The 22,640-nt window shown below is 40.0% G+C and overlaps 1 long non-coding RNA gene across 1 annotated transcript in view; it reads right to left on the bottom strand.

The window, feature by feature from the left end:
* LOC138160621 (uncharacterized) overlaps positions 1-16,289 on the bottom strand; it is a 138,279-nt gene extending 121,990 nt beyond the window's left edge. The window contains exon 1 of the long non-coding RNA XR_011168177.1: positions 16,210-16,289. This is a non-coding gene — a long non-coding RNA (uncharacterized lncRNA). The remainder of the gene's footprint in view (positions 1-16,209) is intronic.
* Positions 16,290-22,640: the final 6,351 nt, after the last annotated feature.

Genomic DNA, 22,640 nt, shown 5'->3' with positions numbered 1-22,640 from the left:
TCTCTCTCTCTCTCTAATGAAAAATATCTACTGAAAAACAAGCCTCCCACCCCAGGCTCCAGGTGCACTTTAGCCTAGGTGCAGGGAAGATCTTCAAAATTTACATTCCCATTACACTCCCCTTTCTCTCCATTCTCTCTCCCTCCCCGCCCTCTCCTCTCTTTCTCTCTCCTATTTATTCACCCACTATTTTGAATATAACCATCTGAGCATGTGTTTGTGCATCAACACATCTATGTTCTACATGTGTATATTTGGGTCTTCCTATGTAGAAGAATTTACATACCTATGACATAATGTAGTGGAGTAGGAAGGACATGGAATGTGAATCAAGAGGCCCAGGTTCTAGTCCTGTTTCTGCCATTTCTGACCTTGACCAGATCAATTTTCTGATCCTCAGCTTCCTTACTGGAAAAATGAAGGCATTCCATAGGTGATTATTAAGGGCAATTTTTGATTGCATATTACTAGATTGTAATTTGGGACTTCATAGGGTTTTCTTTTAATCTTTCTATCTCTTGCACCTAGCACAAAGACAATCTTTGCTCTCAAGGAACTCAGAATCTATTGAGGGAGACAACAATTAAAAATTGTATATATAATTTTTATTTTTATATGATATATAATTACATATAATATATAAATTTTGCATGATATATAATAAAATATATAAGAAAGATATACAAGGGATATATTGGAGATAAACTGAGAGGGAAGGCATGTGCATTAATTGGGAAAGACTTTGGAAGGTGGTGGGATTTTAGATAGGATTGAAGGAAGTCAGTGGAGCCAGGATGTGGAGATAAGGATGGAGGGGATCCCAGGCATGGAAATAATGTATGGATAAATGAAATGATAATTAGAGTGAAAACAAAAAGTGACAGTGGCAAGTGGGAAGAGGAGTGGCATCCTCAAATTTCTGTATAGGTGAGGTATGAAAAGAAATCTTTATAAAGGTGAGTATCATGATCTAAGACAATTGTGAAGAATTCATGATGAAAAAGGCTATCTACCTTCTGAGAAAGAATTGATGGAGTCTGAATGCATATTGAAGCATACTATTTTTCACTTTCTGTATTTTTTTTGGTCTGTGTTTTCTTTCACAACATGACTAATATGAAAATTTGTTTTGCATGATTGCACATGTATAACCTATATCAAATAGCTTACCATCTCAGGGAAGGGGAGGGAGAGAGGGAAGGAGATATTTTGGAACTCAAAATTTAAAAAAAAATGTTAAAATTGTGCATGTGATTGGAAAAATTTTATTTATTATTAGTAATTTATTATTAATAATATAATTATTAAATATTATTTAATTTAAAGAGTAAAGGTAGGAGTGGCTAGGTGGCACAGTGAATAGAGCATCAGCCCTGGAGTCAGGAGGACCTGAGTTCAAATCCAGCCTCAGACACTTAACACTTATTAGTCATGTGACCTTGGGCAAGTCACTTAACACCAATTGCCCTGCCCTCCCCCTCCAAAAATAAAAAAAAAAATTTTAAAAACATTAAAAGTAAAGGTGTGTATCAGTGTGTGTACTTCAGTGTTTGTCAGTGGTTCCCAGACTGGATTTCATGAGCCCCTGAACTTCTTTTCCCTTTTCCTTCCCTGCCCCCAAAGCTGTTCTGAAGTTCACTAGTACTGCTTCCATTAAAGGGGGAAAAACTTTAGTTTTTAGTCCTTCCTTATTCTCATTTGACTGAAGAAGAAAAAATATCCTTCCCTTCTCTGCTCCTTAATCAATGCCTTCTCCCCAGAGTCATCAATGCAGGGCCAACAGCCATTGACAGAGGAACAATAAGGAATTCTGCTTATCACAGATAGACAAATTACCATCTATTGGAAATACAACATTCATAGAAGAACAACTGGGGGTTTTGGTCCACTGAGAACTGAATAAAAAGAGATGGACTTAAAATTCACCTGGAGGGATACGAGACTGATGTACAAAGGGGCTTGCTGATGGTGGGGACTGTGAAATGGGAGATAGGTGATTGAGAGAGGTTATAGAATCACCCTCCCTGGAGGTCCTTCCAAAATAGCATGGTTACTGATCAGTTCTGTCTGAGAACTAGAGACTGGGCAAGGTGACCTCTCAAAGTCCCTTTCAGCATTAGGATTTTATTATTCTAGTTTAAGCTATCCTCAGCTGCTGTTGTAATTGTCACTACTTAAATGCTTTTTAAAAATCAGTATCTATGTTTAAAAAAAACTGGATCTGAAAAAAATTATTCCTGGATGTTTAGTTTTCATTTAATATATTTTCTTCATTTTATTTTTGCAACTTAGGCTATTTTGCATGGAAACTGGATCTCAGTGATTTCACAGTTCATCCACTCCTGCTGTTTCTGCCTCAAGTCTTATTTCTTATCCGTTTGTGACATGACAATTAGTTGCTGAGGAGAAGTTTGTGAGTGTCAGGAACAGAGGAATTCATAATTTCAGGTGTGGAATGACTTTCGGCATTCTTTCTTGAGAGATATGTTGGCTGTTCATCTGCTGTTGTAAAAGACATTTCATTTTGAAAATAATTTTCCAGACCTCGTCCCAAATATCCTTTTTATACTCTTGCTTAAAAAAATTATCTATTCATTCATTCATTCGTTCATCGAATACTTATAGATCAATGACTGTGTGCATAGAATCGTGCTAGGCTTCAGGGGATATATAAAATTTAGATCATATGCTGTCAATACCCTTCTGGAGCTTACAGCCTAGTAGGGGGTAAAGATACCAACACTGGCTACATACACAATATTCCCTAGCAATTTCATTAGAGAGTTTCAAAACAAAGTTTCATGTGAGGTCTAAGGGAAAGAGTTGTTATTGACCAGAAAAGGAAAAAATTCCTGGGATGAAATGGCATTTGAGTTGGGTGATAATGATGATAGCTTACATTTATGTAGCACTTACTATATGCCAGGCACTGTGTTAAGTGCTTTACAATTTTTATCTTACTTGATCCTTATAGTATTGTTTTGAGGTGCTATTGTCATTCTCATTTTACAGATGAGGAAATTGAGGCAATGCACAGCCAAGTGACTTGTCCAGGGTCACACAGCTAGGAAGTATATAAGGCTAGATTGTAACTCAAGACTTCTTGACTCAAGACATGGCACTCTATCCACTGTATCACCTAGTTTTTTAAAGGACAGGTAGGAATTAAATAGTTAAAGAAGAAAGGGAAAAATATCATAGGCGTAGGACCAGCATGATCAAAGGTGCTGAAGTAGGACAGCACAGATGTATTTGGGAAAGACTGTCCCTGTTGACCAGGAGATAGTTCATGGAAGGGAATATGAGATAAAGCTGATTAGGTAGAACCATAATTGTGGGGATTGTGGGGAGCTTAAAAATCAGACAAAATAATTTGGCCTTTATCCAGCAGACAGTAGGGAATCACTAGAGATTGGTGAGTGACATGACCAGATCTATGCATAGGTAATATGATTCTGATTGCAGTGTGAGGGATATGTGGAAAGGGTGGGTGGAATAGTGAGGGGGGAAGACCGGATAGAAAGCTCTTATAATAGGCCAGGCCAGTGGTAGTGAACATCTGTATTATGGTGGTGGTAATGGGGATAAGGAGGCAGGAACAGATGCCAGAGATGTTGTGGTGATATAATCAACAGGATTTCATAATGGATTGGATATAAGAGGGGAGCAAGGGGGAGGAGCTGAAGATAACCCCAAGGTTTTCAGCATGGGACATGGAATGAATGATGGCTCCACAAATGGAAATGGTAGAGTCAGAAGAAAGAGAAAACAATAAGCTCAGTTTGAGACATGCTATGATGTTGGGTGTGACATCAAGGTCAAGGTAGAGAAGACCAGCAGGACAGGCATAGAGAACATCATGGAGTTAGAACTAGTCTCTATCGTTTTGACCCAAACAGGACCAAATCTCACTAGCAATGAGCTTTAATGGGTCAGTTTTGCTTCTTTGTTTGGTGACTGAATCACTTAACTCTAGCCAGCCATCTTTCACAAGAGTATGCTATTGGTCGCAATTAAAACTAGGCAAAACAATATGCCTCACAGATCACAGATTTCAAACTGGAAAAAGTCCATATTATACTGTCCCCTCCTCACTTTATATCAGAGGAAACTGAAGCCCAAAAAGTTTGTGATTTACCCAAGGTTACTCATATAGTAAGGGAGTCGGGATTTGAACCAAAGTCTCCTGACACCACTTAACCCTGTTTGCCTCAGTTTCTTCTTCTGTAAGATGAGCTAGACAAGGAAATGGCAAACCACTCCAGTATCTTTGCCAAGAAAACCTCCAGTGGGGTCATGAAGAGTCAGACATGACTAGAAAATGACTGAATATACACAAACACACTCCAGACTCCAAATCCATTTGACCTCTGCTATCAGCCCAAATCCATACCCGTGACCAGAAAAACAACCAGGACTTCAAAATGTGGGAGTTATTTGCATAAGGAAAAAAGACAATTTGCCTTGTAAATGGGAAAAGTCTTATTTATGGATAAGGTAGGTTGATGGATTGGTTAGAAATTAAAAGTTTTGCTTAAAGACTGAGAATGCTAAGTGGGCTTGATGGTGATGGAAATCCCTTTGTTTGACAGAGCTGTATATCTTCCTAAGGGGGTGGAGGTAGTGATATCTGTGTGTGCTCTCCCTACCCCTCTCTCTATTAAGATCTATGCCTTCTTTCCAGGCCTAGTTCAGGTGCCACCTTCTAGGATCATAGCTTCGGAGCTGGGAGAAAATTTATAAATCACTTCCCAGTCCAATTCCCTCATTTTATAGATGAGGAAGTTGAGTCCATGCTAGTAGTAAGGGGCAGCATCAGGATTTGAACCCAGGTTCTTTGACTCTAAACTTGGCATTTGGATAGGACATTGGGGATGAGTGAGAGCGAAGAGTTGTGAATTATTCCTAGGTTGTAAAACCTGTGTGACTAGAGGAAAAAAAAAAACCACTATAGTGCCCTAGAATTTTAAATGGTGAATCTAAAATTTTAACTTAGACTAATAAAGTTATCTTCCCACAAATTAATGATACTGAAACGAAAACTTTGCTCTTGGCATCTTGAATCACATTTTTTTTTTTTAATACGGATAATGTTGTTATTCAGGTATTGTCAATGCTTTGTGACCCCATTTGGGGTTTTCTTGGCAAAGATACTGGAATGGTTTGTCATTTCCTTCTCCAGCTCATTTTAGATGAGGAAACTGAGGCAAACAGGATTAGGTTGCCCAGGGTCACACAGCTAGGAAGCATCTGGGTCCAGATTTGAACTCAGGAAGACGAGTCTTTCTGTCTCCAGGCCTCTATCCACTGAGCCACCTAGCAACCTCTTAACACACCATACAAAGACACAAATATGCAGCCTTCCCTGAGTTCCACAGCTATGTAATCCCTCTTTCCCTCTTCTCCCTCTAATTTCTGATACCACTCTGGACATTTCCCATATATCACATCATAATTATCCCCTCTCACTGCTGCTTCCTCCTCTCAGGTTACCATCTATCTCCTCTGTTCATATCTTATATGTACCTACTTATTTACACATTGTCTCCCCCATTAGAACGTACCCTCCTCTAGGGCAGGGACTGTTCTCCCCCTTCTTTGTATTCCCAGTGCTTAGCACAGAGCCTGGAACACAGTAAGTGTTTAATAAATGCCTGCTAACTGACTGACTGACTCATTTGATTCCTAAGGAGCTAGGGACTATAACATCACCTCCTTGTATTTACAGTGCCTGTTAGAATATTCTGTACTCAGAAAGTGCTTAATAAATGTAGGGTGAATTATTGAATTTGTTGAATTGCTTCATGTTCAAAAACTAAGGATCAAGAAGGTCAGAGCCTAGGAGAAAGCCACTCCCCCCCCTCCAAATAAAGCCTACCATTATTGATTGCCAAATCTCTATGATTGGCACATCTTTCAATCCTATAAATGAATAAAAAGCATGGGTTTTAACAGAGGTTAACAATCGGGCATGTTGGCAAAGAAAAGTATTGGAGTTGCCTGCCACCAAGCAGAATGACCAGGTAAAAGGTCTTAAAAGTTGACCGGCTCTAGGTATATGAACAGTATAGCTTTCCTGCAGCCTTTTTTCGTAGCTACAAAATTACATTCTTTTGTCTCTGTAGACACTTGAGGAAGGTCAAAAACAAGGAAGACTAAGGATAGAGAAGCTGACTGGATGGGGGAGGGAGATTAGACAATACTATCCCTCATTACACTAGAATTTTAAACAGCAAATCTAAATTTTAACTTGAGCTGGCAAAGTCACATTCTCACAGATTAGTGATGCAGAAACATATTCTTTGCTCCTGTCATCTTGAACCACACAGTGACACAACGGGGGTCTGGTGCAGTGCTTCTGCAAAAATTAAAAAAGAGAAGGAAAGCGGAGGGGTTGGGGGACACCTTCCAAGGCTGCCAGACCTTCTCACTAGGCAAGCAATCAACTTAACAAATATTACTGCGCTCTTACTGATGCACTGCCCTGATTCTGGATGTTGCGGTGGCTTTTTTTTAAAAGGACAAATACAGGGTCTGAGATATAGAGCTAAAGGATTTTGAAAGCCATTTATTCCAACTCTCTCATTGTACAGATGAGGAAACTGAATCCAGAAAGGTTAAGTGATAAGGTCACATGAGTAGTGAGAGAGGGAAGATTTGAACGAAGGTTTTACAACCCCAAAGTCAATGCCCTTTTCCACTCTACCACACTGCCTTTTTTAAAAATAGTGGTATTTTTTGTTTTTACTTCACCTAAATTTCCCCCTATAGCCTTTCCCCTCTTTTCATCCAGAGAGCCATCCCATATAACAAAGAATTTATTTTTTTAAAGGAGTGTAGCATAAGGCTGTCTCAAAAATTATCTATTAAGGGCCTACTGTGTGCTGGGCACTGTTCTAAGTGCTGGGGATGCAATGAAAGATAAAAGATGGTCACTGCTCTCAAGGAGCTCCAAAAATACTACATAGCCATGAGATTTGCACTGGACATTAACTGGGGCCAATCCACAGAGGAATAGCACTAAGACGATCAGGAAAGGTTTCTCGAAGAAGGGAGAATTTTTCTGGGACTTGAAGGAAGCCAAGGCAGCCAGGTGGCAGTGGTGGCCTTTTCAGAAGAGCTGGGCAACGGCTGGAGTACAGCCTCTGTGTCCTGGCACATCCTGGTTTATGATACGTCCCAATTATTCACCAGGGACTGTGGGAGTCATTAACGCTCTCTCCAGGTCAGTAGCACCACCACACCTGACTATGTCCTCACCCAGGAAATGAATGGGCCAATGGGCACTTTATTTTTTTCTCCCAGAGCACCTCGGAATGCTATTTGTAATATTTATTAACCTTTTTTTATTGTTATAATTCAGCATCTTTACACCATCATTTGGGGAGCTGAGGCTCAGGAAATTACAGAGGTAATCCCAGGTCCTCTGCAGTGGAGGAAAGGAAGAAAATGACTCAGCTGATGTCACATACCAGTACAATAGCCCAGCCAGGACAGAGGCTTTGTTCACACTTAAACCTGTGCTCTAGCTTTGCCTCTGCCTTTCACTTCAGAGTATTGGGCTATTTTTTTTATCTATTGAGTTAGCTGCCTGCTCAATGAGCCAGCAGGGTTTAACAGCTGGGACAATTTTTTATACTTTCTTTTACTGGGCAACAAGAAGCTGCCCTGTTCTCAAGCTGCATCAAATGAGTCGTTCACTATTCCTGGGAATGTGGGATCATTTCAGTCAATTCAGACCACATCTGGAGTATTATGTTCAATTCTGGGCACCACACTTCTGGAAGGACATTGATATCTGGAGAACATCCAGAGGAGGGCAGCCAGGATGGTGAAGGGCCACGGAGATCAGGCCAAATGAGGGTCGGTTGAAGGAAATGGGCATGTTTCCCAGAGAAAAGAAGACTTGGGGAGGGAAGCACAGCAGCTGTCTTCAAGCATTTGAAGGGTTGTCATCTGGAAGGGGGAATTGTTTTCCTTGGCCATAGAGAAATGGGTGGAAATTGCAAGAGGCAGTTAGAGATCTGGTGTAAGGAAACTTCCTAGCAATTATAGTTATCCAAATTTGGAATACATTTCCTAGAAGTAGTAAGTCCCCCTCACTAAAGGTCTATTTAAAAAAAAAGGCTAAGTGACTGTCAGGTACTGTATATTGTAGGTGGAATTCTTGGCCAGGTACACAATAGGGCTAGATGTTCCCTGGGGTCCCTTCCATTCCCAAGATTCTTTTACTCCATATGGTTGGAGTTAGGAAAAGAACTGGAATGGTTCACTCACCACCAACACTACATGTGGGTTCTGGAGATGGAATGCTATGTTTGAGGAACAGAAAGTAAACCTGAAGTTATAAGTTCAGCATCATGATGTCCCAGCCCACCTTAGCCTCTGCCTTCATACTTGGGAATTTTAACATGCATGTGTCCTGGCTTCCTAGTTCATTGATCTTCCTGACTCCCATTGGCAAGAATAGGTATGATCATACTTGTGATCTATGATTGGTTATGTCATCAGTTATGTCAGCCATAACTGATCATGCTTCCGTGTGATGATACAAGCTTTGGGAAGAAAGGGGAAGACAAAGCAATGAAGAAAGGAAAGAAAAAAAGAACAGGAAGAAAAGAAGGTAGGAGGGCCCTGAAGTGGTTTGCACTTACTCAGAGTGGGTGGGTCTATGGGAAGTCACTAAAAGAAGAATCAAACACCATTCCTGCTACCCCTCCCCCCCTTCCCCAAGCAAACAGCTCCACCTCAAGTTCTGAATTCTTATTATCACACGAGACTCAGAGCTTTAGAATCGAATGCCTACTCTATGGATAGTGTATCAACTTGCCATGTTTCATTCCCCATCACCTTGGGATGAGACTTTAGACAAAGTAAAGAAGACGAGTTTCACACAGAACCTAGGAACATCATCACCACTTTCCTCTCAATCAGGCACCAGGGTGTCAGAACCATCTGGGAGTCAGTGACTTTGAAGGACCACATTGATGTTTTGTGTTTTGTCATCATAGCACCCTAAAGAGTGAGTAGCCTATTTCAGTGAGTCATTTCTCATCTTACAAATGGCAAGTTTCCAGCTCTTTGATGCCAGTACTTCAAAGTCAACATCTACAGAGATCATCTTCTCCTGTTCCTATTTCTCCTTGTTCTCTCATTTCTAATGACCTTAGCCCTACTCCCTCCCATTCCAAATCATTGGCTGCCCTCCCATTCCAAGTTATTGGCTGCCCTCCCATTCCATTATACTATCTAGAAGTCTTGATGTATTGTTAACAAGCCCCTCTTTATCCTAATTCTCATTTCATTTCCTTTTCTTGTTACCTATCAGAAAATTTGTCTCTTCCTAAAAAACCATCATTCCTGGCCACTCTCTCCTCTACTCATACCCCCCTTCAGCAATGGGCCAAGAGGAAGAGCAGGGGTACAATTTGGTCTTCACTTCCTCTTCCATGTGGTCCCTTTGCCACTGTCCTTCAGTAGCAGCTCTTTCCTTGAGTCTTTCTCCATCCCTCTTTATTATCTAGTTCAACTTCTAGCTCATGTTATTTATCTGCCCGCTAATCATTTTCTCTCCTTTCTGAATCAATCAACAACAAACATTTAAGTGTTTACCACCTACCAGGCACTATGCTAATTCTGGACATACAAAGAAAGGCAAAAATGGTCTAAGCTCTCAAGGAGCTCACATTGAAATAGGGAGACAACATATAAATAAATACATACAATATGCAAACAGAGTAGATGAAGGGTAATCTTAGAGAGGAAGGCACTGGCAGTTAAGAAGAATATATGGGAAACCAGATAAGGTGTCTTACAGAAGATCCAATTTGAACTGAATTCTGGAAGACAAAGGTAAGGAAGGAGAGCATTCCAGGTATGGAGAAGAACTAGAACAAAGACATGAAGGTGAAATGTCATGTGACGGGGAAGGAAGTAGACTTGAAGTCTCAAGGAGTTCAGTACATGGATTGTAATGTTCCATCCCACCACCTCATTCCCTACCTACATACCTGGGGATTTTAATATATATATGTGACTTTCCCTCAGATACCAGCTCATCAGCTTTCTCAATTCCCATGGCCTCAATATATTAAACTCCACATCAACATCAGTGCACAGGGATGGCCATATACTTGATCCACCCATAATTGTACCACCTCCATGGCCCAGAAATCCATCTTTACAACAACATTCTTTTTCTTCAGTCTCTCCTTCCTCAAACTCCCTCCTTCAAATCATTTATAAAGACCTCCATTCCCTCCACTCCTCCTTGTTTTCCTGGTCCACCTTTTCTACTCTTGCTTTCATTTCCTTGTTTCTTATTATTGGCGCTATAGTTGACCACATCCTATCAGCTGTTCTTGAAATTCCTTGCCCATTTGTCCTGTCATATCTCACCAACCCCAGCCCTAGGTTAGCCCAACCATCTCCTTTATTTCTTTGTACTAATGTAGTGTTGAATATTCCTGGAAAAAAGTCATGCAACCATGCTGAATGGATTATATATATATAAAATCTCAGACACCCTGTTTTTCCTCCTTAAGTGACTATTACAATCTCCATAGCAGCTATTCTCAAACTTTTTTTTCCTCAGAATTCCTATGCCACTTTCTTCCCCATCTCTCCTGCTTGTTCTTTGTCATTTTGCAATATTCATTTTTGATTGTTTTGTGGGTTATTCCTTCCACCAACAATCTCTTAACTGCTAAATTCAATGCCTCCCCCTTTCTTCTGATTCTTTATTTTTCTGACTCTCTCTGTAACTTAAAAAAATTAAAATAGTATATTTTCCCAATTACATGAAAAGACATTTTGTAACAGTCATTTTAAATAAAATTTTGAATTCTAAATTTTCTTCTTCTTTCTCTCCCCCCTCTCTAAGACAGTAAGCAATTTGATATTGGTTATGTATGTGCAATCATGTAAAACATATTTACATATTAGTCATCTTATGAAAGAAGAAACAGTTTGCCAAAAAATTACAGTTTGCAAATGGAAAAAGAAAACACAAAAAATAAAGTGAAAATAGTATCCTCTGATCTGCATTCAGACTCCATCAGTTTTTTCTCTGGATATGGATAATATTTTCCATCACAAATCTTTTGGAATTATCTTAGGTCACTGCATTGCAGAGAAGACCCACAATTTTTTATATAAATTTCTGTCTAGACACTCTCCTCCATTTGCTTCTATAACAATGGTCTCTCTTAATTCTCCTACCTATCTGATTACTCTTTCTTAGTCACCTTTGCTGAATTGTCTTCCTTCAGTTTCCCAGGTATGGGTATCTGCCAAGGCCCTATCCTGGGCTCTTCTCACTTCTCTTTCTATATTCTTTTCCTTGGTCATCTCATCAGCAAACATACATACTTTTTATTTAGATGACTCTCAAATCTAAACAGCCTGCCTCAATCCTTCTCCTGAACTTTAGTCCCAGTACCATATGATCTTGGGCCTCTCCACTGGGATGGGACCCAGACAATGGTTGTGGATGCCTATTGGACATCTTATTCCATAGGCATCCCAACTCAACATTTCCAAAATAGATTGTATTATGTTTTTCTCAAAACCTATCTCTCTCACAGAATTCCCCATTTCAGTCACCTTTTATTTACTCAGGTTTGCTATTTTGGAGTCATCCTTGAATTTTTCTTCTCCCTCAATCCCTATGTCCCTCTTAGACTTGCCAAGTCTTTTCTATCCTGCCTCTATGACATCTCTTAATTTGTCCTCACACAGTCTATATGACAGTTCATGCCCTCATCATCTCTCACCTGGCCTTTTGAAATAGCTACCTAATCAGTCTCCTTGTCCAAGGTTTTTCTCACCCAGTCCAAATTCCACACAGCAACCAAAGTGTTATTCCTAAAATGGAGATCTGACCAAATCACTTCCCACCCACCACCATCTACACACCTGCCCGAGGGAAAATTTTTTCAATGGCTCCCTATTGCCTCTAGGAGAAAATATAAAATCCTTATGCTAGCATTTAAATCTCCACAATGTGACTCCCATTTACCTTTTTCAGTCATTTCATGTCACTCCCCTTTAAACATTACTCTTTCTAGTCAAATTGCTTGGCTTGGGAGTTCCCATTCATGGTGTTTCATCTCTCACCACTACACCTACAATGAGTTTAATGTCTGGAAGTTATTCCATCTTCAAATCTACCTCATCAGTTCCCTGCCTATGGATGGTAAAAGTCTTACTTCTAAATGTTAGGCTAAGTCTGTGGGCTAATTAAGTGGGTGCTATCACGTGTACTTCCATTTTACGATTTTAAGCCAGTGGAGAACAACTTCAAAGTCTTGATGCTTAGTCTGACTTGGTGATAATGACAGAAAACATTCTGTTACAATTCTCTATGTACCATCCAAGTAGCTCAAACTCTTCTAAAGCACTTTATATTTTATCCAGGGACGTGAGAACCATTTTAAGAATCCATTGTGCTATCAGCAGCTCAAAATGAAAACAAACTCCCTTCAAGAAACTTATGTTCTACGGAGCACTGGGGAGAGTGTATACAACAAGCACACAGATAAGAAAATATAAACTATCTACACAAGATAATTGGGGGGAAGATGAAAAACACTGCGTAGTGGAGGAATCAGGAAAGGCCTCATGAAGGAGATGACACTTTAACCCCATTTTATAGATGAAAAAGCGGAGGAATTGAATAATTTGCTCATGGTCAGATAGCTAGTATCAGAGCAGGGATTTAAATCTAGGTCTTCTTCCTACTAAGTCCAGCCCACTATACACAATACCACTTCAATGCAAAAAACACTTATTTAGTGCTTACCCTGGAGAGGAGTGCTTGCTAGCTGCTGAGGAGAGAAAATGATATAGTCCTTACCTTTAGAGAGATTACTATCTAGTCACTATTCTTTTTAAATGAGACTTTCCCTCTCTTCTGCCCAAGGCACCACTTTCACCCCCTCAATGGGCTCCCAGAATCAGTGGCCAACTATCTTGTCCTGAAAGTAACCTAGACAGTCATGGGAAAGCCCACAGTGTGGGATGACTGACCTAATTTGCTTTACCCTAGAGGCAAATTTGACTAATTTTTATTTCAGCTTTCAAATGGGAAAACTAAGGCAAGATAATAATTACTTTGATGCCTTGAGAGATGTGTGTGGGTATTCCCTCCACTTAAGCAGATCAAGACCCTTCCCTATTTCATGAGTTTTCATGGCCCCGAGATTTCTCTTCTGCTGGTCACTTTTCTGGTAACAAGCCTCTTTTCCATTTAGCTAGGTTGGTCTCTGAATGACAGATATGGTCTGTCATAGCTCATGTAGATAGTAACAGAGCTTTAAGGTTGCAACACATTCTCTTTACATATGGCATCTCAATTAACCCTCCGAACAACCATGTGAGGTAGATGCTAGCTATGCTGCCTCCCTTACCCCCCATTTTTTTCAGATGAGGAAATTAGGTTCAAGGAGTTTGAGGGACTTGAACACAGTCAAATGGCTAGTAAGAGTCTGTGGTAGGATTTGAACTCAAGTTTTCTTATCTCTGAGTCCCAAACTCTCCAAATCATCACCTTGCTGCCTCTCTGAGAGAACCTAACAAAACTAGTGTTTTGCTGGTGCAGCCTTCAAGAACTGAGGGCCACCTCCACCCCACAATGCACCATAGAAGTAATGTTTCAGCGGGAGATCACAGTAGTAACTAGTTTCTAAACTATTATGCAGCTTCTGGGACCCTCAAACTATCTACTTTGAACACTTAGCTGAATCAGATATGATTAGTTTATACAGGAAGGGGTAGAATTTTTTTTTTTACTTTTATAATTTATTTATTTTTAGTTTTCAACATTCATTTCCACAAGATTTTGAGTTCCAAATTTTCTCCCCATCTCTCACCTACCTGCCACCCCAAGATGGCAAACATACCGATTATCCCTTCCCCCAGTCTGCTCTCTCTTATAACCCTCCATCCCCTACTTTATCCCCTTCCACCTTACTCTCTTGTAGGTTAAGATGATTTCTATACCCCATTGCCTATATATCTTGTTTCCTGGTTGCATGTAAAAACAATTTTTTTGAACATTTGTTTTTAAAACTTTGAGTTCCAGATATTCTCCCTTCTTCCCTCCTCACCCACCCCTATTGAGAAGACAAGCAATTCAATATAGATTATATATATGTAGTTAGGCAAAACATTCCCATAGTAGTTATATTGTGAAAGACTAACTATATTTCCTTCCATCCTATTCTACCCCCCCCATTTATTCCATTTTTCCCTTTGACCCTGTCCCTTTTCAAAAGTGTTTGCTTCTGACTACCCCTTTCTCCAATCTGCCCTCCCTTCTACCATCCCCCCTTATCCCCTTCCCCCTGCCACTTTCCTGTAGGGTAAGATACTTGATTGAGTATATTATTGCTCCTTAAGCCAAATCCAATGAGAGAACCTTTGACTCATTCCCTTTCACCTCCCTGCTCTTCTCCTCCATTGTAACAGCTTTCTCTTGCCTCTTTTTTGTGAGATAATTTACCCTATTCTGTCTTTCCCTTTCTCCTTCTCCTCTCTTACCTCTTAATTTTATTTTTTAGATATCATCACTTCATATTCAACTTACCCTGTGCCTTCTGTCCATGTATACATGTACAAACACACACACATATATGCATATAAAGTATACGTGTGTGTGTATTCAAAAGAGCAGAGATTTTGTGGCACTCTAGGATCTTAGAATTGAAAAGAAGCTTAGAAGTCATCTAATTTATATCCCTCATTTTACCGATGAGGAAACTGAGGCCCAGACTCAGTTTGCTGACTTGACCAAGGTCACATAGATTGCAAGGAATAGAGCCAGCATTTGAACCCAAGTCCTACAGCCCCCAAACCAACACCCTTTCCACTACATCATACTGAGGTGTTCTATAAGATACTACCGTGTTTCCCCAATAAGACCTATCCCGAAAATAAGCCCTCCCCTTACTGTGTAAGATTCCTCTAAAATAAGCCCTCCCCCGAAAATAAGCCCTATTGAGATTGCTACTGTAGTGAAGGTGATCCCCTGCGCTACACGCTACATTACGGTACCCTCTGTATGCACCGTCCGTCCCCCCACCCCGGGTGAAACGCACGCCGCGCTCCGAGCTGCATCCAATCAGAGTTGCAGCAGTGAGCGCGTCATCCTGTTCTTCCCCAGTGATTTGCTTATTGAATAAAGGTACATTTTTTTGTTCACATTTACCTGTTTATTAAAATTGCTGTCAATGTTCATTAAAATAAGCCCTCCCCTGAAAATAAGCCCTCTGGTGTTTTTCTGTCCAAAAAAATTAATAAGATAGTGTCTTATTATCGGAGAAACACAGTATATGCTTCCTGCATTCCTAAAAGGGGAGAATTAAGACTATTATGAGAAATCTATCAATTGTTATGAGGATTTTTTCAATTTCCTTTATTGGATTTTATTATTCAGGGCCAATCCTCTTGAAACATTTGGTTGAAGCCTATTTTCTGTTAATATTTACCTCACCTAGCTAAAACCTGACTCATAGAATGCTAATATTAAAGGGAAGACTTTTTGATGTTCCTCAGATAAGAAACTGAAGGGGAGTTTTGAGTTTCCCAAGGTGATTTAGCTATTTGTAAAGGGACTCACCTGACATGACTCTGTGGGCATGTATCTCCTTCTCAATCTGCCCATTGTGAACCCTTTAAATGTGGTTTAATCTGTAACCTGACTTAGTTTACCTATATAGTCATTTTAGCTAGGTTTGTTTACTTAGGGGAACTATGAGATAATGATTCTTTCACTAAGTTTGTTCAGCTTCCATGACATTGAAAGAAGCATGGAATTATGAATCTGTCTTTTAACTTTATAGGCTAAAAGAATGTAAAAGATTGCATTTGTAAAAGAAAGGATTTCTCTGTCCCTCTGATGTAATTTCATCTATAAAAGCCTTGTTAGAATCCTAATCTTTGTTCAGGGTTATTTCTCCAACTCCTGAAGCTGTGTAAGGATAATAAAACCCAGGCTTTTGTCCCTATAATTTCAGCTCTGTGGTAGATTTACTTTATCAGCAGTAACCTACCACACAAACTCCAAGACGAGATATTTCTCCCATAACAGACACCTAATTTTAATAGAGGGACAATCTTTCCTGTTCTACTCATAGTTCTGGCCAAATCCAGGAATCCTGGAAATATTTAAAAGGAAAAAGAAAAGCTTTGCTAGTTTATAACACTCACCCAGAGTTCATAACTCCACCAAATCAAATAGCAACCCAGGCCATCAAGTGTTGTGGGCTTGCCAAGGCCATCTGACAGGTGACCCCCAAACCCCCCTGAGTGTGTTTGCAGTGGCTTATGCCAGGTCATGACATATTAACCGAGGATTTGCAGCACATGGGTTTGATTAACCCAGACGCACTTGGGACTTAATGGGCTTGAGGACAGCTGGTGGCACACATGGCCTGCCTCTTCAGCAAAGCCAGAGAGGATCACTTAAAAGTCTGAAATTTACTATGCACTCTATCTCAGGGGGTTCCTCCAAACTCCTCCTGTCTCCAGTTGCAGAGGCAGCAGATTGGTCCTTCTGTGTGAAAGAAGACAAGAGAGAACAGAGGGGACAAGAGGGATCACAGGACAGGAAGGTGTTCCTCTAGCAGTATTCCCTGCCCTCCCCCTTTGACTTAATGGGCAATGCATCCAATTTCTAAAAGTCTGCTTTGAGAGGAAAACAAGTGAATTCTTCCTTATCTTCTACTTTCTCATCTTTCCATTTACATGTCAGAGGGATCCAGGTGCGTGTGCACAGAACACAGATCTAACACACTTGGTTCACTCTTTCTATGCATAATTATGAGCAGAGATAATAGAATTGGAGCTAGAAAAAACCTAAGAGGCCAAAGATTTTTAACCTTTTTTCTGTTATGAATCCATTTGGTAGTCTGGTGAAACCTATGGATGACTTCCCAAAAGAATATTTCAAAATGTTTTAAAGAAGAATGATTGAATTTTTTAAAAAGAAGAATGTTTTAAAATGCATAGAATAAAGAGGACTACAAAGGAAATCAATTATATTCAAATAATAAAACTTTTTAGACAAAATATTTTTTTAAAAACAAGCTAATGGACACCAGGTTAAGAACTCTGCTCTAGTCCAATCCCCTCTTTCTTCAGCTGAAGAAACTGAACCCCAGAGAAGTTAAAATGAACTACTCAAAGTTCTGCTTAATAATAGCTAACGTTTTGGGCAGCTAGGTGGTGCAGTGGATAGAGCACCGGCCCCAGAGTCAGGAGGACCTGAGTTTTAATCTGACCTCAAACACTTGACACTTTCTAGCTGTGTGACCTTCAGTAAGTAACTTAACCCCGATGAACTCACAAAAATTCTAAGAATAGCTAGCATCCATATAATGCTTCAAGGTTTGCAAAATGCTTTACAAATATCATTCCATTTGATCTTCACAACAACCCTGGGAAATAGGTGCTATTACTTACTATATCCATCTTATTAATAGTAATAATGGTTAGTATTTTTATAGTGCCTACTATGTGCCCCACACTCTAAGTGCTTTAGAAGTATTATCTCATTTGATCCTCACAACAGCCCTGGGAGGTAGGTTATTATTATTATCCCCATTTTACAGATAAGGAAACTCAGGCAGACAGGCTAAGTGACTTGTCCAGGGTCACACAGCTAGTTAAGTATTGGAAGCCAAATTTTAACTCAGGTCTTCCTGACTCCAGGCATAGCACTCTAGCCATGGTGTCTGTTGCCTAGCTGCCTACATAGGTGATAAGTAGCCAAATCACAATTCAAACACAGCTCCCTTGACTGTAAACCCAGTGTTTCTTCTGCTCTTCACCATACTCTCTCTTTGTCTAGGCTGTTTTGATAAGTTTGTTAAGACATTTGTCAAGAAATAATAACAGCAGATGTTTATGTCATGTTTTAAGGTTTACAAAGTGGTTTCTGTGCACTGTCTCATTTGATCATCACAATATTCCTGTCAGGTAGCTGGTACAAGCATCATTATCCCCATTTTATAGATGAGAAGACTGAGGCTCAAAGAAGTAAATTGACTTCCCTAAGATGACACCACTAGTGGATCCCAGAGCTGGGATTCATATCCAGGTCTTCTGACTCCAGGTCTTACACATTCTCCACCGCACAAATCCACCTTCCAGGGTGATTTGAGGGTGGCTATTGTACATAGTAACATACAGGAACTGTGCACATAAGGGAGATGCGACAGGATGTGGGCCACAGTTTCTGCCACTGTGCCCTGCACTGTTTCTAATCATCTTCTTGACTTCTGGAAAGTTCACAGTAATTCACAAGGCCCTGGCGCTAGCAGGCCAAGGGCAGGGCAGGACGCTGAAGGAACTTACCACACCACTCTAAACATTGAGAGAGGCTGAGGGAATCCACATTGTGCATGTGGTTGGGGAAGTGGGGACAGGAGAAGGATATGGGGGAAAATCTTGACTTTTGAGTCTTTGTGCCAACCAAATATGGCCATGGACCTAACATGAGAAAATACAAATATATTGATTTTGGAAAGACATACACAAACTGATTCTGAATAAAGAAAGTAGAGCCAGAAAATAATATATACAATATCTATAATATGTAAATGGAAAGAATAATAATCCCCCCAAATAGAAAATGAATATTGTAAAATTACAGATAAAAACTTTGGTCCTCCAAAAAGAGATATGAGAAAACGTCTTCCCCTATCCAAGCCTCTGTAGTGGTGGGGGTATACGAGTGTGGAGATTACATATATTGTCAGATATTTGGTTTTTTTTTAATGTATTTATCTGATTTGGGGGGTGAGGGCTTCCTCTTCTTCCTCTTTTTTTCTTTAAAAAAATTCTTTTTTTATATGAGATAACTCTCTAGGAGGGGGAAGAGGAGAAATACAGGGGAAAATTTAGGCAATAGAAAAACAATAGAAAGCAATTAAAAATGTATTTTTTTAAAAAGCGTGTTGATTAGCCCTAGGCTTGTTTTGTCAAGACAATGTCAAAAGGACTTTTGAGAAAGAAGCCTCAGCAATGAGAGTTGGTTCCAGCATATGTCAGAAGCTCAGGGGAGCTTTGAGGAAAAGCAGCAAGTGACAGCTTCAGAAGCGGAGGGGAGTGGCCCTTGTGGAAGCAGAGTGGAACCTTAATGAACTAATAATAGCCAATTGCCACAAGTCAGAGCCAAGAGAATCTTCAGGAGAATGCAATCCTAAGGTCGTGAGTTGTCTGGGCAACGTTCCCTCTTTCCCTGATGGAGTAGGCATCCATAGATAGTCCAGTGTACTCTTTTGTGTATTGGGAAATTTCCCCTGCTTTTCTGTCCTAATTAAAGGCTTTGCTATTGAATTTACTGGTCTGGGTTGGTTGGTAGAGAATTCACTGGACAGAGTTTCAAGCTGTGGTCTGCTTAACTGATTATCCACACACCTGTCCCCAAACACTCCTCATCAAAACTGGAGTAGCAAGGGGGTTCCAAAGTTACATGGGACCCATGCTAAATATACAGGATTTTGTGATGTCTCCCATGTGGAGAAGAGAAGTAATGTCATTTTTTGAAACATACCTATCACATGGTAGTTTGGGATATGAAAAAATATAAAGCTTTCTGGGAGGAAAAGAAGTGGAATTAGGCAGGAAATAGAGGAGGAAAAGTAAGGAAGGATTTAGATAAAGGATCACAGGATTTAATATTTTAAAATAGTCTTACATAGCACTCAAAATATTGTTTATTTTATCTCTCTTCCTCATAATAAAATCATCTAAAATTCACATTGGCTTTGAGTTGTTGAAGAAAAAGAAAAAGGGGGAAAAGAAATGCATAGTAAAGTGTACTAGAAATTGAGGGTATGGGAGGCTGTCTCTCAAAGCCTATGTATGTAGCATCTGATTGAGGAATAGCCTAGAAGAAAGCGTTTCCAGTGGTTGGGTTGGGGGTTCAATGTGTTTGCAGTGTTCACTTGCCATCTCAAAGTGTTTTAGCAGAAGGATCCAGAGTCTTGGTCTCCAGCACAAAGTCTGAGGAAGCTGACTAGATCACCTTACATCAAGGTCATAGCTCAATCCCTGTGAGTGACAGAGAAAAAACAGAGATTGCCCTCCTAACCCCAGCCAGGTATATTGCAAATGTGTGACATTCATCACAAGGGGAAAAAAAAAAGACCAAGTGAGAGACTGAAGATGTCTCCGTGCCACATCTCCCCATTAACACAAAGTACATGCCCTATTGATGAGAGGAAAACACCCAAGAACAATTACTAATTTTCAGAGGATTTAACTTACAAGCCTTCTCTACAGCAGAACATGTACTGTCCTTCATATACAAAAGTGCTTCTGCTGACCTGTGAAATACCTTACAAGCACTGTCAATTCCACCTGCTAACTACAACATGAAAGGGATAGGTTTGGATGATCCCCGAAAGCTGTCCCTTGAATTTCATATGTAGTATCTGCAGTTCATTTCAGTATAGTCTGAACTTTTCCTGATTCAATCAAACATAATTCATTTGTTAAACACCTACTATGTGCTAGGCACTGTGTTAAGTGTAGGGGTACAAAAAAAGGGGAGTATGATGTTATGGTTATGAACATATCTATTGAGTTTGGGTCTTTTTGGGTGAAAAAGTGCCTGTCCCCAAGGAGCTTACATTCTAACAAAGAAGATAGGATGTATTTATATGTAGAACAAGAACACAAAAAAGAATGCAATATCTTGGGAGGGAGGGCACTAGCATCTGGGCAATCAGGAAAGGCTTCATGTAGAAAGTACCATGAGCTGAACCTTGAAGGAAACCAGAGACCACAAGATTGGTCCTTTGGTTTGCCTGCCTCTCAGCAGAAATCAGTGACAACCATACCCTCTACTGAGGTTATAATAATAAAAATTAATAGCTAGCATTTATGTAGCCTTTTAAGATTTGCAAAGCAATTCACATGTCTAATTAGCTTTCATCTAATTTCTCAAAGACAGAACTGTCCATTTCACTTAGATCAGCCTCTGCAAACTTCACTGAATCATCATGACCACCATTCCTACTACAACCAGTATAATTTAAGCCTGTGGCTTGCGTCAACTTGTACCTGAATTACCATGACAATCTCCTAGCTACCTTCCCTGACTCTGGTCTCTCCAGTCTCCAATACCACCATCTGTTCTCCAATGGATCTATGATCTCATCAATATGTATATTTCCTCCAAATGCAGTTTTCAGGCCATCTATGTCTGCCCATCTTGGGCAATTCTGATCCCTACCCTCCCATAATTTTGCCTTAGGGTATCCATCCAATGTGCAGAGGCCTCCCTTTTATTCTCCTGACATCGGGGGGATAGCAAGGGAGTACCTGGGCTTTTTTGGTTATCTGTCACTTTCATTACATGTCACCTTCTGCACAAGCTTGTTCTGATGCTCTCATTTGTAAATGCTCCCCCCCGCCACCACCCCTTACCTTTCCCTGAGCATATTCCATGAATCCTATCTTATTTTTTTAAGAAATCAAGCAATATTTTTGCATACTACTGGTAAATCCATGGGGGTGCTTAATAGAAAAGAGATTTTAGCATGTTTAAAGTTGTTGGAACTGAATATTCCTGTTACCTAGTACATGCCTTCTATACTGATTCCTTTATATAATTCTCTCAACCCAGAATTGTACTTTCTCTTGTCCATCTTTATTTGTTGAAATCTTGCCCATTTGGTAAGACCCAGTTCATGTCCCGTTTGTTTCTAAGAAGTCTTTCCTGATTCCCTCAGCCAGAGGTGATCCTTCCCTCCTCACAAATTCTTATAGCACTTTGTACATAACTCTCTTCTATTTCATATAATAGTTATTGTGTATAAATCTGTTAACTAACAAGCATTTATTGTGTGCCAACCATATAGCAACCACTGTGCTACATGCTGGGGATATAAATACAAAAGTAAGACTGTCCATGACTTCAAGAAATTTTTTTTTATGGCAGGAAAACAAAATGTTCACAAGCAAGTGAATACCAGATATATGCAAAATAAACACAAAGTCATTTTGGCAGGCCCCTAAGGAGGAGTAGCAAGGCAGAGATACCAATAAGGATAAGCAGGAAAGGCCTTATGAAGAACTTAGAACTTGACCTGAACCTTAAAGGGAGAGAGCATGGGTTCCTAGAGGTAGGAGGTAAGGAGACCAAGCATTCTGGGTATGGATCTCCCAATTAAATTGCAAACTTTTTCACTCAGAGTAGGGAGCCTGTCTTGTGTACTTTTTTTTTTTTTGCTTTTTTTTTTCTTGGAAGGGGAAGGTAGGGCAATTGGGGTTAAGTGACTTGTCCAAGGCCACACAGCCAGTTTTATGTTAATTGTCTGAGGTCGAATTTGAACTCAGGTCCTCCTGACTTCAGGGCCCATGCTCTATTCACTGCACCACCTAGCTGCCCCCTGTCTTGTGCACTTTTGTGCATCATACAAAGCCCTTTATACTGAGTAGTCACTAATTAAATGTTTAATTTAATTGAACTCATGACATGCCAGGCCAGGGGCCCATTAAGAACAGAGATAAAAAGGGAATATCTCTGCCTCTCCATCTTGCTGCTTAGTTAAATTCTTCAAAGAGCCCATGATAGAGTTCAGCAGGTATGGGAAGAGATGAATCAAGGTATTGATCTAAGGCAGCAT

Source organism: Petaurus breviceps, unplaced genomic scaffold (assembly GCF_028583685.1).
Source record: "Petaurus breviceps papuanus isolate PSGF00001 unplaced genomic scaffold, PetGlider_PUasm1.0 181, whole genome shotgun sequence".
In the NCBI taxonomy this organism is placed as follows: domain Eukaryota; kingdom Metazoa; phylum Chordata; class Mammalia; order Diprotodontia; family Petauridae; genus Petaurus; species Petaurus breviceps.
This window is presented reverse-complemented; position numbering and strand designations above follow the sequence as displayed.